At 40.5% G+C, this 23,920-nt stretch overlaps 1 protein-coding gene and 1 long non-coding RNA gene across 4 annotated transcripts in view; both read right to left on the bottom strand.

Annotated features, from left to right (window-relative positions):
- Positions 1 to 23,920, bottom strand: part of ntm (neurotrimin) — a 384,314-nt gene that overhangs the window by 161,374 nt on the left and 199,020 nt on the right. The gene's annotated exons all lie outside the window — the stretch shown is intronic.
- LOC146509301 (uncharacterized) overlaps positions 416 to 23,920 on the bottom strand; it is a 30,820-nt gene continuing 7,315 nt past the window's right edge. Inside the window, exon 2 of the long non-coding RNA XR_014876333.1 lies at positions 416 to 23,917. This is a non-coding gene — a long non-coding RNA (uncharacterized LOC146509301). The remainder of the gene's footprint in view (positions 23,918 to 23,920) is intronic.

The following is a 23,920-nucleotide window of genomic DNA, read 5'->3' as shown; positions in this document are numbered from 1 at the left end:
TGTGAGGAGTGATGAACTTGATTTTGACAGGCTGGTGATCTGAAGGAACGAGGGTGTAAGGGCGTCTTCTGATGCTTGAGCTAGTCCCTGCTATTGTAGTGAAAGAAATTTTCCCATACATTTTACATCTCCCCTGGGATGGAAGCTTTTTGCCTTGTCTTTGCAAGTCAGTGATGCCAGCCCCAGTGTCTATCTTGAACTCGACTGGACTGCTGTTCATTGGTAATGTCACATGCCGCTCATCATCAGTTCCAATGTGGTCTGCTGTTGTGTTTTCAGAGTCCGTCACAACTCTTAAGATTGATGGATATTTATTCTCTTTTCTATCTACAACTACAACTTTATTCAGCAGTTTACTTCTACACAGAGTCTCAAAATGTCGCATTTTATTGCATTTGTGTCAGAGCAAAGGTAATTTTTCTCATGTTTCTGGTTACATCTTGTGCATGTCTTATTGTAACCCTCCCCACTCTGGCTTGTATGTCCTTGATGTTCCATTCTCTGCTTCTCTGTATCTACCAAATACAGTGGTGCCTTGACTTAAAAGTTTAATTCGTTCTGTGACAGCTACAGGTGACAGATAGGTACATATATAAGTACTACACTTGTACTGCTTTGCCAAGACAACTACAAGCATATCTTGGTCATGTTTTTTGATGATTTATTTCTTTAGTTCAATGCAGATGATGCATTACTTCTTTTCAGCATTGTCCTTTGCACTCACTTTCTTTGGACACATGGTTGGAAAAAGAAAGTTTTGCAAAATAACTGCTAGCACAAATGCGAGCACAACATTGCGCTTCCACTGTGAGCTAACCACCTAAACTGAATGGTTTTGGTGGGGTATCTGAAGATGGCTTGTATGACTCAATGGTCTTTGAGTGGTTGCTGATCAATGGTCATGACAATTTGCATGTTAATGATCAAGAAACTGACCTCACAGCCCATTGTTCATTCAGTGGGCTAGTTTCAGTCACTGTGCAAAGGTACTTTTTATAAGGTTGGGGTTAACGTGCTGAGACTGAAGAAGTCACTTGGATGAGTGACGAAACGTTTCTCCCACTGAAAATGCTACATTCAGATTAACAGAATCAACTTTTTGGGATTTACTTTCCTGGATGAATGAGGATGAATGAAGACATCTCTGTGAAGCATTTGGTCACTGTGACTTGTGTTAAGGGTATTTACTGTTAACTGTGAACAGCTACAACAACTATCTTGTTCTTATCTTGTTCTTACCATTCAGCTGACTCCTCAGGACTTGCCTTACCCTCTTCAGGTACTTGGTGGTTGCAGCTTTCCTGGCAGCTTCATGGTTCACATTTGCCTGAGGGATCCCCAGGTACTTGGAGCTGTCATCAATGTCTGCAATCTTGCCTTCTAGTGGTTCCTCAGTTCTGACTACCGTCCATCTCGTTGTTATCATCTGACTACACTTCTCCAGTCTGAACGACATTCCGATGTCATTGCTGTATATCCTGGTGGTGTGGATCAGTGTATCGATGTCTCGTTCACTATTGGCATACAGCTATATGTCATCGATGTAGAGGTGGCTGACAACTGCTCCATTCCATAGTTGGTATCCATAGCCAGTCCTGTTAATGATCTCACTGAGGGGGTTTAGGCCAATCCAGAACAGCAGTGGGGAAAGAGCATCTCCTTGGTAGATCCCACACTTGATAGTGACTTGTGCTATTGGCTTGAGTTCCTGATAAAGGCTCTTAGGGTCCTGTTGACCTTGTATAGTTCTAGACATTCCTGGATCCAGGTGTGGGGCATCAAGTCATAGGCCTTCTTGTAATCAATCAAGGCAGTGCACAGGTTGGTCAGCCTAGTCTTGCAGTCTCGGCTGACTACTCAGTCCACCAGTAGGTGGTGTTTTGCACCTCTGGTATTCTTGCCAATTCCTTTCGCTCAAGTATTGAGCCATGTGCCTGTTCATCTTAGCTACTATGATACCTGACAGGAGCTTCCATGTGGTATTGAGGCAGATTATTGGCCGGTAGCTGGATAGGACCGGTCTTCTTGGGGTCCTTGGGGATCAGGACTGTCGGGCCTTCTTTTAGCCATTCCAGGTGTCTCTCATTGTGGTTTGCAGCGTGGCTGAAGGAGAGGCTGATCATGCCTCTCCTGTATAAAATGTGCTGGGACCTGATGTTGTTGTTGTTGTTGTTGTGTATGTGTGTGGCTGTTGGCTGAAAAGCTGCAGCTGAGTGTTAGAGAAAACAGCAACCGAGTAAAGAAAAGCGTGTAAACGTATGAGCTATGTGGGTAGGGTCCGTCATTCATGTCACACCTATCTTTCAGGATCTCTCACACTCAACGATCCTTCGACTATTTTACTTGGGGCTTGGTACCCAATCTCGGGTGGGGGTGATGATATCTCCCCTCTGACCTGTTGTCCTGGGTTTTCAGGCCCCTCTTCTGTGGAACCAGCTTCCAGTTTGGATTCGGGAGACAGACACTATCTCTACTTTTAAGATTAGGCTTAAAACTTTCCTTTTTGCTAAAGCATATAGTTAGGGCTGGACCAGGTGACCCTGAATCCTCCCCTAGTTATGCTGCAATAGACGTAGGCTGCCGGGGGATTCCCATGATGCATTGAGTTTTTCCTTTCTAGTCACCTTTCTCACTCACTATGTGTTAATAGACCTCTCTGTATTGAATCGTATCTGTTATTAATCTCTGTCTCTCTTCCACAGCATGTCTTTCATCCTGTCTTCCTTCTCTCACCCCAACCGGTCGCAGCAGATGGCCGCCTCTCCCTGAGCCTGGTTCTGCCGGAGGTTTCTTCCTGTTAAAAGGGAGTTTTTCCTTCCCACTGTCGCCAAAGTGCTTGCTCATAGGGGGTCATATGATTGTTGGGTTTTTCTCTGTATCTATGAAGCGCCTTGAGGCGACTTTTGTTGTGATTTGGCGCTATATAAATAAAATTGAATTGAATTGAATAGCATGTGTGTTGTACCTCATTAATCTCTAACTGTGAGACCAGTCCCTTCTTCTGAATGTTGGAACACTAAGCTACTAGTTGTTTCACTATCAATGTGGATGCTGGGTATCGAAGATAGTAACCATGTCCAATCACATCACAAACCTCATTCATGAACTTTCAAAATACAGACAGCACATCAAGTGTCCCATTAAGGAATGCTAACATACTCGACCACTGTTACACTGCTTTAAAAGATGCCTATTGTATTGGACTCTTTGATCACTGCTTCACCTCATACCTACCTAGACACCGAAATTTAAAAATTCCAAGCCTGAGGTTAAAACTGTGAAAAAGTTGAAAAAAGGAATTGAAGGAGGACTTACAAGCCTGCTTAGACTGCACAGATTAGAGTGTTATTGAAGCTGCAACCACTGACCTAAATGAACTCAGAGACATGTTTGTATATAGACCTTTTGTATATAATAATAATAATAATAATAATAATAATAATAATAATAATAATAATAATAATAATAATAATAATAAAATAATAACAAACCATGGTTAACTCAAAATATGAGGAAGCTGTGCCAAACCAAGGAAAAGGCCTAAAGAAGCTGGAACGAGGCCCTGTACAAGCATTCCAGAAACAAGCTGAGCAAGGAGATCAGGAAAGCTAAAAGGAGCTACAGTGAGAAGCTAAAAAACAGCTTCTTTGGCCACCAGTATTAACACCTGCATCAGTTCGGGGAGGCTATGGAGTCCATCCCTCACTCTGAGGAGAATCCATGATGGCTGATGACCTTAATAACATCTACTGCAAATTTGAAAGACAACCACAAAAATCTCTCATCTGTTCACCCTCATCTCACACCAACAAAAAAAGACTAACTGCAGTTCTCACCCCCATTCACACTGATCCTTTACCCACATAGCAAAATTGGTATGGCCAGATGTGGCCCACACAATGTGCTTACACATGGTCCACATGCCACAAAGAATGACAGCCCTTTGGTGGCCCAGATCTGGTTTGCCAGAGGTGGCCCACAAATTGGGGCAGCACAAGGCCAGTTGCAGACATAATGGTGGTCCTGTGCTGGCCCATGTGTGGATTACCTCTGGCAAAGGGCCACCATTCTTGTGGTATCTGGGACATGTGTAAGTTGTGTGCAGCCGTGGGTGAGTTGCAGACACACTGCTGGCCCTGTGCTGGCCCAGAACTATTTCAGCTCTGGCCCCAGATGTCAGCCTAATGTGTAACTTAATCAAGTCATGTAATAACAACATGTGCCAGAACATAAAAGTGCAAAAGTAACATGACAAAACTCTGTTCAGACTGTGAATGGACTGATTCTTATATAGCGCGTTTCTACTCTCCCTGATTACTCAAAGCGCTCTATACTACATGCCACATTCACCCAATCCTTCCTAACTACATTCATACACATTCACACTCTTGACATGCAAACTGGAGGAGCCAGGGATTGAACCACTAACCTTCCAATCAGTAGGAGACCTGCTCTACCTCCTTTGCTACAGCCACCCAGTGCTAAATATGAGTAAACCCTCACTAGGTTTTGGATAAAGTGTACACTCAGAAACCTGTCAAACTTGCAATTGAAAAATTGGCTACCATAGCAGTATAGTATTGCAACATGGCATTTGGGTCTTCTAACTAAAATAGGAACATAAATAGTGCCATCATTGCCAGTCCCGGCCCACATCCGGTTGACATACACCCTGCCATGACACCAGTCAGTCAGAAGTGCCAGCTTGATGCCGGTTCCGGGCCAGGCCTGTTTTCTATGAACCTGGGCCACATAAACCAAACCATAATTGGGCCAGATGTGGCATGCCATCACATAAACAGTGCCATCATTGCCAGGCCTGCCCCATATCTGGATGACATACGCGTTATCATGCCAGAAGTCAGCCAGTGGTGCCAGCTTCAGACCAGATCTAGGCCAGACTTGTCTGCTATGTGGGTACCTGTACTAAAGATCTGTGAGAAGCATATGTCTCTGCTCTTCCAGAGCTTGCCTGGGAAAGCTATGCCACCTGACAGTCTATTTCCGTCATGCCTGAAAGTGTGTGCCAGCCAACTGGCCCCTATTTTCACCTGGATCTTTAACAGCTCTCTGGAGCTGTGTGATGTGCCTTCCTGCTTCAAACGCTCGACCATCATCCCAGTCCCAAAAAAGTCCACCAGCACTGGATTAAATGACAGCAGGCCTGTTGCTCTGACATCTGTTGTCATGAAATCTTTTCAAAGACAGGTTTTGAACCAACCGGAAGAACATTGCAGAGACTCTGCTGGACTCCCTGCAGTAGGCCAAACAGGTTGGCCTAGGATACAGTCAGTAAGGGACTGTACACATCACCTCAACCAACCTAGGATATGCGCCAGGATACTCTTTGTTGACCTCTGCTCAGCCTTCAATACCGTAATCTCAGACATCTTCCACTGGAAGCTAACCAAGCTTTATGCGCCTCCACCTGTCAGTGGATCACTAGCTTCCTGCTCAGATGACACCACCATTATTGGTCTGATCCAGAACAATGACAGTCAGACAGGAGGTGGACCAGCTCGTTCATTGGTGCAGTCAAAACCACCTGGAGCTGCTCCCGGTCAAAAAAGTGGAGATGTTGGTGAACCTTCTCAGAACCCCCCCCCCCCCCCCCCCCCCCCCCAATAACCTTCCTACACAATAGTGTCTCTACTGGGAATCAATTCAGATTCCTAGTATCCACCTTATCACATGATCTGAAGTGGTCCTCACATTTTGACTCTGTCTGGAAGATGGGCGTTTCTTAGTAATAATATCATACTTCCTGTATCAACTCAGGAAGTTCAACCAGCCACAGGAGCTGCTGGTTATTTTCTACAATGCCATTATCCAGTCTGTCATGTGCACATATGTCTGCACATCACATCACTGTCTGGTTCTGCTCAGCCACAAAGAAGGACAGTGCAGGATTGCAACAGACAATCAGGTCTGCAGAGCCAATCATCAGCACTGATCTTCCCTCATCCAGGACCTGTACAGGTCCAGGGTTAAGAAGATCCTCGACATAAACTGGTCAAACTGCTGCTTTTAGACAAGCACTAAAGAGCGCTGTTTACTAAAGCCAGCTGCCAGATAGAAAGTTTCTTCCTTGTTTCTGAACTATAAAATAACCTATTGTTATATCACTTAGGTCATATGCACATATGCACATTGCACTACTCAATTTGGTACTTGTTTTTATAGTTTCTTGAGACTTTGTCTAACTTGTTTTTCCTTTACTGCACAGGACCATCAAACTCATCAAGTTTGAAGGACAAATCGTCCACAGGTGCGAATGGGAATTTTTTATTGTATATATTTAACAAAACATTAGTGTGTTTGTTTTTTGCATGCAGAGAGCAAAGAAAACCAAAATGTGTTTGTGTGCACAAATCTGGCCAAATAAAGATCATTCAGGTTTTTATCAAAAAAGAAAAAGATCTGGTCTGAAAAACCTTCTCCATGCCAGTGGTAGGAACTAACCATAGTTTGACAGACCGGCCGGAGAACAACCCCATATTTTCCAGTAAAAATCTGCATTAATTCTTGTGGACTGACAGAGCATGGAACTTGCTCATCCTCCTGGCAGATGTTATGATTATCAGGAATGAAGTTTTGAGGAATAGTATCCTCAAAGAGCTCAAAAGGGGTGATCCTAAGTTAAACCAAAGGCCTGTCAAATGGTAAGCCTCTGGGCACCTTTAAGAAACCGGGAAACAGGGATGATTCATCCCCATTCACAAAGTGACCAAAACAAAATGCCTTGATCACCGCCACCATACCTAGCAGGGTACCACAAATTTCCCCGCCTCCAGTCGGACTACAGGAACTACTGGATGCCCTGATACAGAGTTATTTCAGTTTTCTCTCAGGGTGTCTCCTGGATGAAGCTCCAGTCAGGCAGTTTATTTTTCTCAATGGAGTTTCCCGATACTCTTGTACCCATTGACTTACTGGTGACCATGGAGGATAAAATTTGCCTAAGTTAGGCCAACATATATCATGGAAGACAATAATTCAATTCAATTCAATTCAATTTTATTTATATAGCGCCAAATCACAACAAATGTCGCCTCAAGGCGCTTCATAGATACAGAGAAAAGCCCAACAATCATATGACCCCCTATGAGCAAGCACTTTGGCGACAGTGGGAAGGAAAAACTCCCTTTTAACAGGAAGAAACCTCCGGCAGAACCAGGCTCAGGGAGGGGCGGCCATCTGCTGTGACCGGTTGGGGTGAGAATATCATCTGCACATGATATACTCCCTTCAGTCACCATGCTGACAAATTCTTCGTTTACAGATCTATTCCAAGCTCACCAACAGGATCACTCAGTGTTGTCATTGTGAGAATTATTTTTTTTAAAAAGCAATTATATTCATAATGTCACAGTTTCCTCAACATAAAACAGTAACGCTCTTTTAGCTTGTCAAGGTCAAGGTCAGGTTTTTTAATATAACACCTTTCCAACAGCTCATGCTGCACAAAGTGCTTTACAAACTAAAAGGCAACTTTGTGAAACTAAAAACATTCCATGCAAAACTAGTTGTACATGATAGTATGACTAATATGTACTATCATGTACTGTAGATGATGAGGTATTACTTTACCTTATCTAGAGACAATATTTTTAAACCTCCATCCTTTGAAGAACTCCGCCTCTCTAAGATGTCCTTTTTATACCCAATCATGTTACTGCCCTATTGTCACTTAGCCTAATTGGTTGCAAAATGTTCATCCAGCTATTTCTTTTGAGTACAATTTAGAGTTAATTGCTCTGTTGCTCTGCTATTACGGACACGGTGCTGCCAAAAAATTCAAAATTAGATAATATTTTCACAATATCATGAAATATATCAATATAAGCATTTGATATGTTTTTATTTTCTATTGTGAATAAAAAAGCAGTCTAAAAAAGTTGTCTACTACAACAAGAAAAATATTAAATTACCTATCAGTATTCAGAGATACTGCTTCATGCTAATCTGTTAGTGAGGACATTTTCTTTATGTTGTCTTTATGTTGTTGTTTATGTTTTCTGCTTATGCTTAACCAACAAGCTAATCTCCCATATGCTCAATATATTCCATTAATAGGTTTAGTAAGGCCTGCAGCATTTTACTCTTAATATGTATCTCACTATTTTTGTGAATAAGGTCAACAAAAAGGGTTATATGTTGCCAATGGTAGCTGCCTGAACATCTGTGATTGGGAGCTGCCACAGTTGGCAAGAGCCACTGCCAGCTGTGTGGACCCAAGAATCTGTTGGTCCCATTGGAGTGGCCAGTCACTGTGTTGCACAGCGGAGTTGCAAAGCTAGCTGACTGTCACCTCATCAAAATATCACTTTGCTGCCATGCAAGCTGCTCACTGCCAACACCTGGGCTCCTCAGTGTTCAGGGAATAAAAGGAATGGAAACAACAACAGCAGCCAATAGCAGCTTTTAACAAGCCAATTGGACCTGAGAAAAGTTTGGAATATTGCTCTGCATTGCCTAACAGCACGGCTAAAGTTCAACTGTTAAGTGACACAGAATAAAGCAGCGGGTTGTTGTAGGGGGTTATTAAGGCTGAAAGCAGAGACAGATGATGGACTGTGTACTTTCTGACAAGCACTCAGATGTAATTACATATTAGAAAAAAAGCTATAATGTCCCAGATATCCTTTTCTTTTGTTTTTTTAAAAAATGGAAGTGTTCAAATGCATTTTGTGTTTTTTGGAGAAAATACAAAACAAAATCCTAATTATGTGGGCTGCTTACATACATAGCCGTTTCAACAGACACAGCAAACTCATAATCATACAACTATCAATTTTTCATACATCACAATCTCACTAAGAGGAAAGTGTGAGAGCTCACATTAAGGTTCATTACACATAGTAAGCAATTGGCAAACGGAAGTCATTAATTTTCAACTTGTTAACAGACAAGGAGGCAGACAAGGAGGCAGACAAGGAGGCGCTGCAGTCAGTCAGTCTGATTCCATAGCCATGCTCACTCTTTAAAAAGAAACAGTAGCACTAGAATACATTGTTTTGACTTTTCATTTGTATATGAAAAGTTGAATTTTGCTGTTTTCCTTCTATAAATCACATACTAGCTCCGCCACTGAAAAATATGAGGAAATTCACAGAGAAGCATATGTAACACAAACACTAATAAGTATTTTTTGGGGGGCCTTTTTATGGCTTTTTTTTTACTTTTGACAGGGACAATGAAGACTGACAGGAAAGTGGTGGAAAGAGAGAGGGGAAGACATGTGGCAAAGGACCGCGGTTCGAGCGTTCTCAGCCGTGAGGCATATGGTCGCCTGCTTATTCCAGTGAGCTAAACCAGCGCCCGAGCACAGTAATAAGTCTTAAACCTGTACTGATACTTCATGCTATAATCCATGATGCTATGATTTTATAATAGAGAGAGAGAAAAAATAAAAGTGACATCTTTCACTGAAAGTAATGAACAGAAAAGAAAACAGGGAAACTGGAAATAAGGAAAAATGTCATACGTAAAAGCCAGTACACAGTCAAGATAGCATCTCATAATGCTATCTTCAGGTTCAGGATGATTTTACGATACCTGTGGTTACTGACTGTTATTTCCAAGTGGAGCGCATCATCACTACAAACTGCGCAATAGCTATGCTAGTCCACCGCTCATAGCAGTAATTTTTATTTATTCTTTTATTTTTTAACAGGGATCAGTTTTAATCTAACAAATATTTATTCTAAAACATTTGCACTCTGGGTGCAAGTTGTAATAGTCAGCAAAAGGAGCTGACCTTGCTGGTAAATGGACTGGTTCTTTCTTTTCTTCTTTTTCTGAGCACTCAAAGCGCTTTACACAACTTGTGCTTTCTAAGTAACATTCACAAACACACACTATGATAGATGCATCGGAGAGCAGTTTGGGGTTAGTATCCAAGGATATTTGGCATGCTGACTAGGGGAAGCCAGGAATCGAACCACCAACCTTCCGATCAGTAGATGCCCTGCTCTACCGCCTGAGCTACAGCCACCCCATTTGATGTATTTAGTTAACTCCACTGCACTGAACTGCAAAACCAAGTCATTTAAACGCATCAATGAGTGGTGTCCCAGAAACGATGTGGGCTTCATAGATAATTGGCAAACCTTCTGGAGGAAACCTGGTCTTGTTAGGAGAGATGGCATCCATCCCACTTTGGATGGAGCAGCTCTCATTTCTAGAAATATGGACAAATTTATTAAACCCCTCAAAATATGACTATCCAGAGTTGGGACCAGGAAGCAGAGTTGCAGTCTTACACGCCTCTCTGCAGCTTCTCTCCTCCTGCTACCCCCCAAAAACCCATCTCCATAGAGACTGTGTCTGCTTCCAAAAAGACAAAAAACAAACTAAAAACCAGCAACAAACAACTTTATAAACATTTACAAAGAAAGAACAATACAGTATCCACATCTGAACCAAAGAGTAAAACAGTGAAATGTGGATTATTAAATATTAGGTCTCTCTCCTCCAAGTCTCTGTTAGTACATGACTTAATAATTGATCAACAAATTGATTTACTCTGCCTTACAGAAACCTGGTTGCAGCAGGATGATTATGTTAGTTTAAATGAATCAACACCCCCGAGTCATTCTAACTACCAGAAATCTCGAAGCACAGGTCGAGGGGGCGGTGTGGCAGCAATTTTTCACACCAGTCTATTAATTAATGAAAGACCAAGACAGACTTTTAATTCATTTGAAAGCCTGATGCTTAACATTGTCCACCCCAGCTGTGAAACTCAGAAACCAGTCTTACTTGTTATCATCTATCGTCCACCTGGGCCTTACACAGAGTTTCTGTCTGATTTCTCAGACTTTATATCTAATTTAGTTCTGAGCTCAGATAAAATAATTATTGTGGGTGATTTTAACATCCATGTTGATGCTAAAAATGACAGCCTCAACATGGCATTTAATCTGTTGTTAGACTCAATTGGTTTCTCTCAAAATGTAAAAGAACCCACCCACCACTTTAATCACACTCTAGATCTTGTTTTAACATATGGCATAGAAACTGAACATTTAACAGTGTTTCCTGAAAACCCTCTCCTGTCTGATCATTTCTTGATAACATTTACATTTACAATAATTGATTACGCAGCAGTGGAGAGTGGACTTTATCAAAGTAGATGTCTTTCTGAAAGCGCTGTAACTAAGTTTAAGAATATAATCCAGCCACTGTTATCATCGTCAATGCCCTGTACCAACACAGAGCAGAGCAGCTATCTGAACGCTACCCCAACAGAGGTCGATTATCTTGTTAATAATTTCACCTCCTCACTACGTACGACTCTGGATACTGTAGCTCCAGTGAAAACTAAGGTCTCTAATCAGAAGTACCTGACCCCGTGGTATAATTCTCAAACACGTACCCTAAAGCAGATGACTCGTAATCTGGAGAGGAAATGGCGTGTCACAAATTTAGAGGATCATCATTTAGCCTGGAGAAATAGTTTGTTGCTTTATAAGAAAGCCCTCCGCAAAGCCAGAACAGCTTACTACTCATCACTGATTGAAGAAAATAAGAACAACCCCAGGTTTCTCTTCAGCACTGTAGCCAGGCTGACAAAAAGTCAGAGCTCTTTTGAGCCAACCATCCCTTTAACGTTAACTAGTGATGACTTCATGAACTTCTTCACAAATAAAATTTTTATCATTAGAGAAAAAATTACCAATAATCATCCCACAGATGTAATATTATCTACAGCTACTCTTAGTACCATTGATGTTAAGTTAGACTCTTTTTCTCCAATTAATCTTTCTGAGTTAACTTCAATAATTACTTCCTCCAAACCATCAACGTGTCTTTTAGACCCCATTCCTACAAAACTGCTCAAAGAAGTCCTGCCATTGATTAATTCTTCGATCTTATATATGATCAACCTATCTCTAATAATCGGCTATGTACCACAGGCCTTCAAGGTGGCTGCAGTTAAACCTTTACTCAAAAAGCCATCTCTAGACCCAGCAGTCTTAGCTAATTATAGGCCAATCTCCAACCTTCCTTTCATATCAAAAATCCTTGAAAGAGTAGTTGTCAAACAGCTAACAGATCATCTGCAGAGGAATGGTTTATTTGAAGAGTTTCAGTCAGGTTTCAGAGTTCATCACAGCACAGAAACAGCTTTAGTGAAGGTTACAAATGATCTTCTTATGGCCTCTGACAGTGGACTCATCTCTGTGCTTGTCCTTCTTGACCTTAGTGCAGCATTCGATACTGTTGACCATAATATCCTATTAGAGCGATTAGAACATGCTGTAGGTATTACAGGTATTGCACTGCAGTGGTTTGTATCATATCTATCTAATAGACTCCAATTTGTGCATGTAAATGGAGAGTCCTCTTCCCACACTGAGGTTAATTATGGAGTTCCACAGGGTTCAGTGCTAGGACCAATTCTGTTTACATTATACATGCTTCCCTTAGGCAGCATCATTAGAAGACATAGCATACATTTTCACTGCTATGCAGATGACACCCAGCTCTATCTGTCCATGAAGCCAGATAACACACACCAATTAGTTAAACTGCAGGAATGTCTTAAAGACATAAAGTCTTGGATGGCCACTAACTTTCTGCTTCTTAACTCAGATAAAACTGAGGTCATTGTACTCGGCGCTGAAAAGCTTAGAAATATGGTATCTAACCAGATTCTTACTCTGGATGGCATTACCTTGGCCTCCAGTAACACTGTGAGGAACCTTGGAGTCATTTTTGACCAGGATATGTCCTTCAACGCACATATTAAACAAATATGTAAGACTGCGTTCTTCCATTTGCGCAACATCTCTAAAATTAGAAATATCCTGTCTCAGAGTGACGCTGAAAAACTAGTTCATGCATTTATTACTTCCAGGCTGGACTACTGCAATTCATTATTATCAGGATGTCCAAAAAACTCACTGAAAAGCCTTCAGCTAATCCAAAATGCTGCAGCAAGAGTACTGACAGGGACTAGAAAGAGAGAGCATATTTCTCCTGTTTTGGCTTCCCTTCATTGGCTTCCTGTTAAATCCAGAATTGAATTCAAAATCCTGCTCCTCACATACAAGGTCTTAAATAATCAGGCCCCATCTTATCTTAATGACCTTGTAGTACCATATCACCCTATTAGAGCACTTCGCTCTCGCTCTGCAGGCCTACTTGTTGTTCCTAGAGTATTTAAAAGTAGAATGGGAGGCAGAGCCTTCAGTTTTCAGGCCCCTCTTCTGTGGAACCAGCTTCCAGTTTGGATTCGGGAGACAGACACTATCTCTACTTTTAAGATTAGGCTTAAAACTTTCCTTTTTGCTAAAGCATATAGTTAGGGCTGGACCAGGTGACCCTGAATCCTCCCTTAGTTATGCTGCAATAGATGTAGGCTGCCGGGGGATTCCCATGATGCATTGAGTTTTTCCTTTCCAGTCACCTTTCTCACTCACTATGTGTTAATAGACCTCTCTGTATTGAATCGTATCTGTTATTAATCTCTGTCTCTCTTCCACAGCATGTCTTTTATCCTGTCTTCCTTCTCTCACCCCAACCGGTCGCAGCAGATGGCCGCCCCTCCCTGAGCCTGGTTCTGCCGGAGGTTTCTTCCTGTTAAAAGGGAGTTTTTCCTTCCCACTGTCGCCAAAGTGCTTGCTCATAGGGGGTCATATGATTGTTGGGCTTTTCTCTGTATCTATGAAGCGCCTTGAGGCGACATTTGTTGTGATTTGGCGCTATATAAATAAAATTGAATTGAATTGAATTGAATCAACCTTTGTCTTTATTAATGTGATTCTTAGGGATTTAAGTTAAGTTGTATCATTGTGTTCTTCTGACAATGTGATCTTCCATATGTGAGGGGGTTTATAACAATATCACTTTATGGTTAAAAAGTGTGCTGGCTCATGAAGTGCACTGGCAACAATATTTTTTTGGAGGCTTCATGGTTTGTGCAAATCTAAACCGCTAAGTGCCCTCCCATGTATTTTCCTAGAGATATAGTTAGGAATCGTTCAGTCTCTTCAAAACCTACACAAGCATCTATACTTTAAAAAATGTCATTGTGTTTGCTACATCATGGCGAGACTGCATGTATGTCTTACATACACCCTTATCCATATTCTCCACATTTTCTTTTAAACAAGACAAGCCTTACAATTTATACCTATATGTACATTGTTAATTCAGTTTTTCTTTTACAGCCGGTCTGTTACTGTAATTTTACGCATGCTGTACATGAATACATCTTCATGAGTCTGAACTTGTTTGTTTGTCTTGCACTGGTTCTAGTACAAGCATTAGTGGAAATCTGTATTTACTGGACATTGCATCATCATAATACAAGATGTATTTATTAGTTTACTTGTTTACATTTGAGTCTCCTACGCACCACAACCCATGACACTTCTTTCAGATCCGATGTTTTTATGAAGGGGGTTTGATTTGCTGCATGTGATCCTCTTTGCAGGGGGGCTTTTAAAAAGTGCTCACGAAATAATCATTATTATTCAGTAAGCATCACTAATGATGCAGCTAGCATCAATAAAGCTGATGTTAGCTGAGAGCAGAAAGGTGGTACTGGTACAGATCACAAAATGAAGAAGGAAACTGGGCAAAAATGGCATCCATGGAAGAGTTCTAAGGCAAAAACTTTATACCAACAGTCAAACATGGTGGTGATGGTGTGACTGTCTGGGGCTTGGTTGCTGCTTTAGCAAAGAAGCATGGTGATACTCATGACATCTACTGCTGATTTCTTGTGTCTGAACAAATTCACAAGCATTTGATTTCCATTGCACTGCACTGGAACTTTATAATGCAGGAAGATTCTTTTATACTGAATAAAAAGGGCTAAATCAAACAATATTATGTGAAAATAATCATCGCAGTACAAGGCACAAGAACAGAAGTCATTATATGTAGGACAAGTGTAAAAAGCCCTGAATAGTGATACGTATTATCATAAAAGCCTCTGAAACCTTTTGTAGCACCAAAGCAATGTCATGATTGCTGTGACTGAGAAAAAAATATGCTCTTTCAGTTTGATGAGACATCTAATCAAATGAACGATAAGTGGATGTGAACTCATATAGGAGAGGAAGAAACAGATGGGATTTAAAGTAAAATTATCTAGTACTGCATGCTATCATCCTAGATATGAGTCTACTGGGTTGTGGGAAGGGAGTGGGTCAATGATTAGATACTTCGCAAAGAAAATAAGATGAGTTTAGAAACTGGTTTGTTCTGTTGGAAAAGGAGGAGTATTCAAGGATGCTAGTTAAAATGATGGAAATGGCTCTGTGATCCTCCATTATTCGTCTTCCTTTCTTCATAATATACCTTTTCCTTTGCTCCATTGATTGCGGCCACTGTATGTTGTCATTAAATCAATTCTTCACAGAAGAGAAATGGTTTGTGTATGAGCAGTCCTTGCCCTTACCATCGATGACTGAACTAGCATCAGCACTGAAATGAACAGGGATGAAACCAAAGATAACTGAAGTGTATAGAGCAGGAAATTTATTTTCTGCTTGCTCGAGCCATTCTATTAGGCATGCATGTTTGTTTCTAAGTAGGACGGCACGCCACGTGCACATGGGCTGCCAAGCGCAGTATTTCCTGACTGTCACTTATTCTCCCCCTTTTCAAGGATGAAAGTAATTTCAGAAACGTTGTATCCCTAGCATAAAATCCACTGATGTAGGGTTTTTTGTTTGTTTGTTTGTGAAACAACAAAGAGGAAGTTTGAAGTGTCTCAACAAAATGCTGCCAGGAGCAGAAAAGGAATTTGGTGGGCTACACAGTTTCTATAAGGCTAATAATTTCCTCCTGTCTTTTCACAGAGGTCTAAATGGGGACTGCTCTGTGATCAAAATGCTTTTAACGGTTGACACAGATTACCTGAGGCTTCTGGTAATGGAGGAATACTTTTAGCTCTGCCAAGCACCACTGCTGCCTGCAATCAGGTCTGTAATGTATTTGCTGCAAAATTCATTTTAAAAGTGGTACCTTAAACCTTAATCAAAGACTAATATTTGATATCATTAAAACACCAGCACATACATTAGAGAGATTCTCTCTTTCAAAAAAAAAAGGCAAAACTGGATCGCTGGATCTACAGTTTTCTAACATCTTATCATGAAATCCCAGCAGAAACACTTCATTGTCTTCCTAAGCAATCAACTTATTTGACACACACAAAACAGGCAAGAGTATATATCAGTCTGCACACCGCTGTGATACTCATGACATCCACGACTGATTTCCTGTGTCTTCCTACTTCCCTGAGTTCTTCTTCTCCCTGCACAGACAGACAGTGGCAAAGACCTATATGTGAAATATAGTAGAACACTTCTGCCATCAAGTGGGCAACTACATTCAAGTTCAGTTTTAAAAATGCATTCCCACAGATACCACAGCGTTTTTGATACACATGTATTATCATTTGGCAGCAGTGGTAAGGTATGTCTATAGCACCTTGATGAGGTGCGTCAAGGTACAGAGAAAGACTTTCACCATGAAACTTAAAGTTTCACTGACTGTGTCCAATTTACCCACTCTGCCACCCCCCTTTGCTTTTAATTAGTGCATCTCAAGTGGACCCTTATCAGTAATGGGCTATGCTCTTAATAAGACTGTTATTAAGCCTTTCCTTTCAAGGCTGATAGACTCACAGCCACCTATGGCATGTAGGCTGATAATGCTGAACCTCAGTTAACTCCACTTCCTTTAACCATAATGGTGAACAATGGGGGGTGTACAAATGCCTTGTGTGGGTGATTTCAGGTATGGAAAATGGCAAGCTGTAGTGGAAGAGCTTCTGCCTCCAGGCTGACATGGTAGGGAGGCCATTGGGTGTGTGATAGTCAGAATGTAATATTTAGAGAGCCAACCTTCCTGCTGCTAGGATCTAATTAATGGCATATTTGTCTTGTTTTCTTTTATTTCTGTGAAATTTTCTGATGTCTTGCAGCCCAGTATTGCAGCAAAACATGTAGTAGACTGTGTCCATTTCACGCTTTGTCTCACCAAAACATGAAGTGGTACCAGCAGAGGGAGATGTTTTATTTCAAGCCACCATGAAAATAATTACAGGAAAGTGTTTAAAAACACATTCACACATTGACATATAAATGCATATTAGCTGCTAGCTTAATCATTTCTGGCAATTACAGACCCTGAAATGTACTCCATAACTTTCTTGCTAACTAGTGACTTCTTGGCTTTAAGTATATTATCTCCTCCCACAGGAGATAATTTCACATATGGATTACACAGTATTTACACCGTGGACTGGCGTGTCTATTACATGCTTTGCCATGATATCAGGTTGTGTCTTGATATCAGTTATTACGTTAGGGCCCATTATTTATTTATTTTTTTTATCCTGTCTTCCTTCTCTCACCCCAAGCGGTCGCAGCAGATGGCCGCCCCTCCCTGAGCCTGGTTCTGCCGGAGGTTTCTTCCTGTTAAAAGTGAGCTTTTCCTTCCCACTGTCGCCAAAGTGCTTGCTCATAGGGGGTCATATGATTGTTGGGCTTTTCTCTGTATCTATGAAGCGCCTTGAGGCGACTTTTGTTGTGATTTGGCGCTATATAAATAAAATTGAATTGAATTGAATTATTTTTGCCTTTAGCACTCACAATACTATGACAGCAACAAATCATAATGAAGGATTTCGAACAGGATAGGCCATAAACACTGATGATGAAAAGAAGAAGTGATGCTTATTAGATGCTAAATAATTGGAAGGGGATCCGATTAAATAACCTTGTGCTTCTTGCTACTCCTGGACATGTTAGTGTAAGTTATTCCATCCATCCATTCTCTTCCACTTATCCTTATCACAGTCAAAGGAAGGGCTGAAGCCTATCCCAGGTGTATTAGGGAAAGAAGCAGAGTAAGGGTACACACACAGAGAGCACATGATAAATTATTCACTATGATTATTCTTTTTCTTTCCTTTTAATTGTTCGCATTTTTCTTTCTTCTTGCATCTTAACATGTTCAAAATATGAACAAAATAAGACATTATCTGTCCATTCCTTTTACTGTCAGCACATATTTCTGTGTTAGTTCACATTGTTGTCATTGCTATTCTACTGATATAATTTTATTCCCAAAAGTAAGAAGTATAAGAAATATCTTATCTACAGCAATAGAAATACGTGTTTTTAGTTAAAGTGTGCTTAATTAAAAATATTAAGTAGCTTTTCATATCACCGAATATCTGTGTGCATGCTGCTGCCTCAGCTCATGTTACTTAAAAATTAACGCACAGCATATTCTCAGTGAAATTTACTGTTATTGGTTTGAAATAGAAAAGAGAATTATTACATGAAACCTGATGGTAAATGGACTTGTTCTTATATAGCGCTTTTCTACTCTGTCTGAGCACTCAAAGCACTTTATACAACTAATTCATTCACCCAATCACACAAGCACTTTTTTCTGACCTAAGTGCTAAGTAGTCTACCATTCATACACATTCACACTCCGATGGATGCATCGGAGAGCAACGCGGGGTTAGTATCTTGCCCAAGGATATTTGGCATGCAGACTGGAGCAGCCTGGGATCAAACCACCGACCTCCTGGTTAGTGGCTGACCTGCTCTGCCACCTGAGCTACAGCCACTACACCCTCTGATGCAGCTGTTAGGGGTGGGGGCATGTTTTCAATGCATATGAACTTTTAGAACATATGAACTGAATATTTGTTACCCCTGCATAGGGCTGCTCGATTATGGAAAAAATGATAATCACGATTATTTTCACTGAAATTGAGATCTCGATTATTTGATGATATTTATTTAACAATAACAATGTATTGAATAATGGCTTTAAAGATTGTCAAAAAATAATATAAAATAGTGTGCAAATATTGATAACAGTGCAAATGTTTGCAATATAAAAAATAAATAAAATTGAGCAGTGGTCTTTGGCGAGGAAAAACGTTACCGCGTTTGTTATCTCCTTGTGTCTCTGGGAGCTGGTGGGATATTTAGTCGCGTTGGAAAGGGTAGCGTGCGTGAATGGAGGTCTGTGAGGAAGAAGCAGGTGTTGTCGAGAGTTTTTCTCTATGCTCCTTCATTGTTTGATTGTATGTCACTTTGTGAGCGGTCTTCAAATGATTGAATAAATTTGTAGTGTTGCTCTGTGGTGCAACTACGACACCGTAGCAAAGTTTACACATTATGTCTACTTGATCCACGTCTGAGTCCGCAAACCCATAATGTTTCCACACCACTGAAGCTCTTTTACCTCTCTTTTCAACCAACGGCATTCTTTCTTCAGCAGCCATTATTCTCTCCTCCCCAAATAACTTCTGCTTAGCTTTCCGAGCTTCCCTCGGGTCCTCTTAATTTTTGTGAGGCGTGTTCGAAACGCAGAGAGGTGCGCTCGATTTGCCACACGGAGCAGCGTGAGAGTAAAGCACGAGGGAGGTGCTAATAATCGGCTCAGTCATTTTTAATGATCGTTGAAAGCCCAGGTCGTAATTTAGATGAAAATTCGATTAATTGAGCAGCCCTACCCCTGCATTTATTCTTATGTTTTTTGGCAGCTTTTGAAAATCTGTGGCAGCTGTTAATGTCAAATCTAGCCTTTTTTAGTAACATAAGCATCCAAACAGTTTTTACATTTAACCAATATTTCTGTTTAATTACACTTTAATAATAATAGTGCTCTTAGTAAATGGACTGATTCTTATATGTACTCAAAGCACGCTCTACCCAATCACACAAGCACTGTCTTCTAAGGTTCTTAGTGCTTCCTAACTACCATTCATACACATTCATACTCCAATTTAGCAATTTAGGTTAGTATCTTGCCCAAGGATACTTGGCATGCAGACTGGAGGAGTCAGGGACGAACCACTAACCCTCCGATCAGTAGATGACCTGCTCTACCTCCTGAGCTACAGCCACCACCAGTAGTAGTATTTGTTTTATTAAAAATTGTGTTTAGACACAAGTTTTGTTGTGAAAGTCCGAAGCTGTGAACTAGATTAGTGGCCTGTTCAGTGGTTAAAGTCTAGGTTGGCTTTGTAGTTGAAAATAAAGTAATTTAGCTTATCCTTCTAAACAAATAAATTAAATTTTTCTAAAATTAAATAATCTGCAACATTTTGCAGTAGCCTATGTTACATATAAACACTGCCACATGCTTTATCTGGTCATTGCGCTTATTAGAGACTGTTTATATGGGACGTTAGCCTTTAACAAACACATTTAAATTAGGTGGTCTTTTTTTAAATACATATCTCTTCAAGCCTAAGCCACAGTTGGCACGCGAAGGGTTAACTGATGGCATGACCATAGCTGGGCTAGCCATCGGGCATGCTCGGTGGCCCGATAATTTTCTTTTTTTTTTTTTTTTTGTAACGGTATAAACAACGAAAGGTGGTGGATTGGCCAGATGCTGGCCGGTGTGTAAAAATAACTCAGTTGTTTGGTGGTGGCTATGGCGGAGCTTCCACAGAGGCCAGCAGGTGGATCAGGGAAAGGGGAGGCAGGAGGATCAGAGACGGTCCGACTGTCAGGTGAACTGAACTTCAGGCAAGAAGTTATGACCTGCAGTCTATCTGGGTCAGATATAAACCAAGTTTAGGTGGAGTTTATTTTCGTTGCGCTAACTTTTTACAGTCAGTTACAATAACTCGTATTGCGTACTAGCTAGCATGACAGAGTTTCTATACTGCTGGGTGGGTGCTTTGATGTTAGTGATAGTGAACTTTATTTTATTCATAAGGTTAGTTAGTAGAGTTGCCAACCGTACCGTAAAAAGACGGAATCGTCCCGCATTCAGAGAAATTATTACGCGTTTCGTGTTGAGCTGAGAAGGGACGCAGTTAGTCCCGGACTTCAGCTAGGATGGAAAAAAACACAAATGTGGAGTTATTCTGTCATTACACTGCACAGCTGCCTCTTCTTCTCCTCTCATTCTCTCCCCTCCCTCTCCTGTTGCTACTTTAATCATGAAACTGATCAATGATCAATGATTAGCTGACGGCTGGTAACTGTGCAGGGGTGGATCTAGCAAAGTTCTGCCAGGGGGGCCAGGTGGGGCATTAACAGGGAAAGGGGGGCACAAAGAAATACTTTCTTATTCTCATTTAAAATGTCTGGCTGTTATTAAATAATTATCTGAAGCTTACAACCAAAGTTTTTATCTGACAGAAAATGTATAGAAATCAAACATATACCAACAAGATTGTACATCACTGTCACAACAGCGTTTGTTTTCATTCAAAGGCTTTATGGCTTTAATACCTGCTGGGCCGGTCTTTAGTCAAAATGCCCGGGGCCGATTTTTTATCCCAGTCCAGCCCTGGGCACGACACGCAGTGAATTAATCTGAGAAGGTGCATCAAAAAATAAATGGCCGCACCAGCGGTGCACATCGTAAATCAGCTTGCATACACACATTGTTCCTCTTCTTAATGATGGTATCTTAGCTAACAACCCCAACTACCAGATTCAAATTGTAATTGGCTAAAAATAACTTAGCCTACTGGTGAGAGGGACGTTGTTAGCTTTCCACATCCTGACACTTCAAAAGCTTCAGGAGCTTTCCGCTCAGCACAGCATCAGCACCACGGAAATACACGGATACATCCGTAGACTCGAGACACAATGCGTTTTTGGGACTTTCAGGTGTATGGACCAATGATTTATTTTCTGAACAAACCAGAAATCTTTAATGAGCAGCTAGATTTGTCTCACATTAACGGGCTGAGTTAATGCATGGAGCTTGCATTTTCAACTGCTGGACATCACTACCTGACAAGTTTAACTGTCTTCAGAATATTGCAGAGGCCTTATTGACAGTACTTAGCTCTACATATCTGTGTGAGCAGATTTTCTCTCACATGAGTCCTCAGGTAGCCGTCTGAATGCTGGACACTCGGAGACCTGTGTCTCTGAGTGGGAGACCAAAGATCACATTAACATGTGTGTCTCTGTATTAACAGACATGCCATATTGGCTTAGTTTATTTTTCTTATCATTGTTGTGAGGAGACCATAAATAGCATTTGTATTTTCCGTTGTACAGTTCAATTGCTGTTATGGAGTTCTTGTTATGGATAAAAAATGTCTTTTTTGTTTCAAAATAGCTGATAACTATTTGCTGATAGCTGCCAACATCTGCAAACAAATATAATTCTATAAAGTGGTTCTATATATTGTGTAACTGTTCATATAGAGTGTTATTAAATTTATTGCTAATGCAATATGGCACACTGACTTCTGAGGAAATTTTAAAAGGCACTCGCCATCAGAAAGATTGCCTACCCCTGCTTTAGATCAACCTGTTTTTACTTATTGTTTCATTTGTGCTTTGGTTTGGGAAAGTTATTTCTTTACTGATCTTTTCTTGTTTTCTGTTTTTAGACTTGAGATATGACTGCTCTATGCTGTTGCTGATGACTCCAGTTAATTCTACAAGACATGCTGTGTAAGTAAATACAAACAATGATAGTTTGGTCTGCATTTCTTGAAAGATCATATCCCACAAACTTAGTTTAGAGGGTCCACCTGTCTGCACAGTATATAGTGAAGTTTTTGAACAGTGAATTTTGTTTTGTGCCCAAATTATTCTGCAGATTATCAGAATGAAAAGTTATTGGTCTTGTTTGCATAGTCCGTTTTAAAAATATGCTTTCATGACATTAATGTGTGTCGGGTGGTGGTCAGGGCTATCCAGACTGACAAACGGGACATTTAATGTCATCTTTCCAGGGGGGGAGGGAGCCTGTGATTGTCTAAATTAGGGTCTGTTCTATAGCAAATGCAGAAAAAATGTTTCATGAAAGCAAAATAAAAAAAATATGATTGTTTCCTTGCAGGTCACCAAGAGAGATGAGTCCTCCGTCACAGATAGTTGGTCAGTCACCTGCAGGTTCAAGGTCATTACATCTTCAACCCACATCCACTGCCAATGTACTTATGGAACATTCTTCTGCACTTGGTGTTTGTTACACATTTAGATCACCTAAATCCATGACAGTCATTCAGGCAGTAGTGCCACGATTGGAAACAAGCCATCCTTAAATTATTACAACACACCAAGCTTCTGTGGTTGAATGCAAAAGAAATGTAATTTTATTTTGATTATATACGTAATGTAACTTGCAATGTTAAAGGAAGCCAAAACTTAGTTTCAGAATAATTAAATCTGAGACTTAGTTTTATTATAACATTATAACAGTGATGGTAATATAATTGTTTGTTGTTCAGTAGAACAGTGTCCAGTATGTTGGCTGATATACTTTTTTGCATTTTAAAATAAAAGTTGGTCTGATTTAATTTTACAAGAAGTGCTGTTAATTATTCTTTTTGAATTATACTTGCATACAGTGTTATATGAATATAGGTGTTGTATTAGAAATGTCAAGGATGACAAAACATAATGTAATTTTTTTAAAAAGTAAGTTACCACAAATAGTTTTTTAATTTACTCAAACTGAAATGTTTGTCTGTGGGTAAAAAATGTATATTGTGCCCCGAGAATCATCAGATTATTCTTAGTACTGTGTATTTGAAATGAATAAGTTGTTCTTACTTAGTTATCTTAAGTAAACTTTACTTAGTTTTATTGAGGCAGCGTACACAACCAGTGCTTACAGTAACATAAAAGAAAAGAGTAATTAGTGACGCATATCTACGAGTAAATAAAGAAACTCATTACCTGGAAGCTCATTTGTCAGCTATGCATGCATGTTGCACATTTCCCCTTCAACCATAAACCAAAGATGCTCTGTTAAACTGAGATCGGGCGACTGCGGGGGGCATTTTGAGATTATTTGAGCTATGTGACATTATTCTGCTGGAAACATTCATCAGAAGATGGTTACACTATGGTCATAAAGGGATGGACATGGTGTATAACAACACTGTAGACTGCGGTGCTGAAACAATACTTAATTGGTACAAAAGAGCCTG

Source organism: Neolamprologus multifasciatus, chromosome 10, assembly GCF_963576455.1.
Source record: "Neolamprologus multifasciatus chromosome 10, fNeoMul1.2, whole genome shotgun sequence".
NCBI classification, from domain to species: domain Eukaryota; kingdom Metazoa; phylum Chordata; class Actinopteri; order Cichliformes; family Cichlidae; genus Neolamprologus; species Neolamprologus multifasciatus.
Note: the sequence above shows the minus strand (reverse complement) of the source record. Positions and strands in the feature narration are given on the sequence as shown.